Here is a 2,500-nt window from a genome sequence, read left to right on the forward strand (position 1 = left end):
TTCCACGAACACTTTTCGTTGTGTGTGTTTTTGTGTGTCATCTTTTATGAAAGACCATAGATTAGCCAACGTCGCTGTCATGACTTCGCTAAAATGTTCTTTTTCATGAAGCAATGACAGATGGGAGAGTATATATATCCAATGCAAATGTCGTGAGACAATGGGACTTGTGTGAGGGTGTTCACAATTTTTCCTTGTACTTTTCGTGTTTTTTTTTTTTTTTTTTTTTTTTATGTTCGAAATATTTGGAAAATGGTTTTGATACAGATGCTGTGTCTGGCATGTGTGTGTGTGTGTGTGTGTGTGTGTGTGTGTGTGTGTGTGTGTGTGTGTGTGTGTGTGAAAGGTGTTTTTTTTCTATCTTTCTCTTTCTTCCTCACTCGCACGCGCGGGCACACACACATGCAAACACACACAGACACGTGAACACAATTATCACACACGTGCAGACACATACACATACACACACAGACACATACACACACAGAGACGCATACACACAAACTCACAGACACAGATACAGACAGACACAGACACAGACACACACACACACACACACACACAAAGTCACCGACACATATATAAACAGATAGACAGATTCATACAGACACACACACACACAGACACACAGACACAACTGCAGACACACACACACACACACACACACACGCACCGCACTTTGAAAGTTTTATTGGGCCACAATACAAATGTGTGTGTGCCAGTGTGTGTGTGTGTGTGTGTGTGTGTGAGTGTGTGTGTGCGGGAGGTCTCGGGTGGCTCAAAAGATGGGTCAGAAGACATAGGCCTACATCTTGCCATATTATATTGTTCATATCAAAAGACATTCGTAATTCACAACTCTACCGACTGTGACATTTTTAATGTGCAGATGTCGTCACGAATAAAGTCACAGTTAAGGAACTGGCTCGGCCAGGGGAAAAGATCACCACGTCACACACACACACACACACACACACACACACACACACACACACAGCGTGCACGCGTACACACACACACACACACACACACACACAGCGTGCACGCTTACACACACACACACACACACACACACACACACACACACACAGCGTGCACACACGCACACACACACACACACACACACACACACACACACACACCTGCATGATTTTCAGTCCAGCTTCCATTATTGTGTGGAGTGTTGGCCTAGAGGTAACGCGTCCACATGGAAAACGAGAGAATCTGAGCGCACTGGTTCGAATCACACCGGCATCGCCAGTATTTTCTCCCCCTCCACCAGATATTGAATATATAATAACAAAAGCAAGAAAATCTTTAAACTTACTCAAAATTGTGAGTAAACAGTACTGGGGACAAGATACAACGATTTTGAAACATTTATCATCATCACTTATTCGATCCAAACTATCCTATGGACAAGAAGTCTTTTTCAATGCTCCAAAATAGTTGCTAAAGAAACTTCAAAGCATAGACTGTAAAGCATATAGACTTGCCCTTGGTGTACCTTTCCATGCATCGACCCTCGGAACGTACAAAGAAATAGGAGTACTACCTTTAGATGAATACCGAAACCTCGCAAGTGCTAAATACGTATTGAGAAGCTCAACAACTGAAAATTATACTTCAGAGGAAGTAAAAATTACATCTGAAAACAACTTCCCCAAAAGAGCTAAAAGCATATCTTACTTAACACCCATTTGTGTCAAACCTGTTCGAAAAGTCTGAAATTAATTCAGAAGACGTAGACACACAGAAGACCGTAAGTCCATACCCCATCTGGGAGATGAATAAAGCACATTTTGATGTTAATCACACTGACATGAAAAAGAATGAAAATCCGAATATCATGACAGCGGAAGTCCGAGAACACCTTCAAAATAGATACTGTGATCATTTACAGATCTACACGGACGGCTCACTATTAGACAATGGCCAAGCAGGTTCAGCTTTCGTTATACCAAAACTGAAAACGGAAAGATCATACTATATTGGTAAAAATCGTTCAATATTCACTGCTGAACTTATTGCTGTTCTTATGGCTCTAAATCATATTCTTGATCTTCCAATTTGCCTTCTACAAGTCCTATTTTGCGTTGATTCCAAATCTGTATTATGTGCTTTAAACTCATCAAATTGTAAGAACAAATCCAAAATCATAATAGAAATCAGCCACATTTTACATCTTTTAAGCTTGAAAGGAACACATATTACGTTTTGCTGGGTTCCTTCACATCTTGGTATTCTCTACAATGAATGGGCTGACAGTGCTGCAAGAAAAGGAGCAAAAAACGAACAGGAAACCATAGAACTTCATGTGCCTCTGTCTGTACAAGAGGGTTATCGAGTACTAGAAAAAACATCGTGGAACAAGTCAGAGAAATACAAGGAAAACGGCAAAACTTTAAACCGTAGTGTAATTAATGTTCAACAACCGGGAACTATCAATCAGTCAAATACATACAGTAATTCAATAAGATTAAGGCAGATCCATACATTA

The sequence above is a fragment of the Babylonia areolata genome, chromosome 2 (genome assembly GCF_041734735.1).
Source record: "Babylonia areolata isolate BAREFJ2019XMU chromosome 2, ASM4173473v1, whole genome shotgun sequence".
Lineage (NCBI taxonomy): Eukaryota > Metazoa > Mollusca > Gastropoda > Neogastropoda > Buccinidae > Babylonia > Babylonia areolata.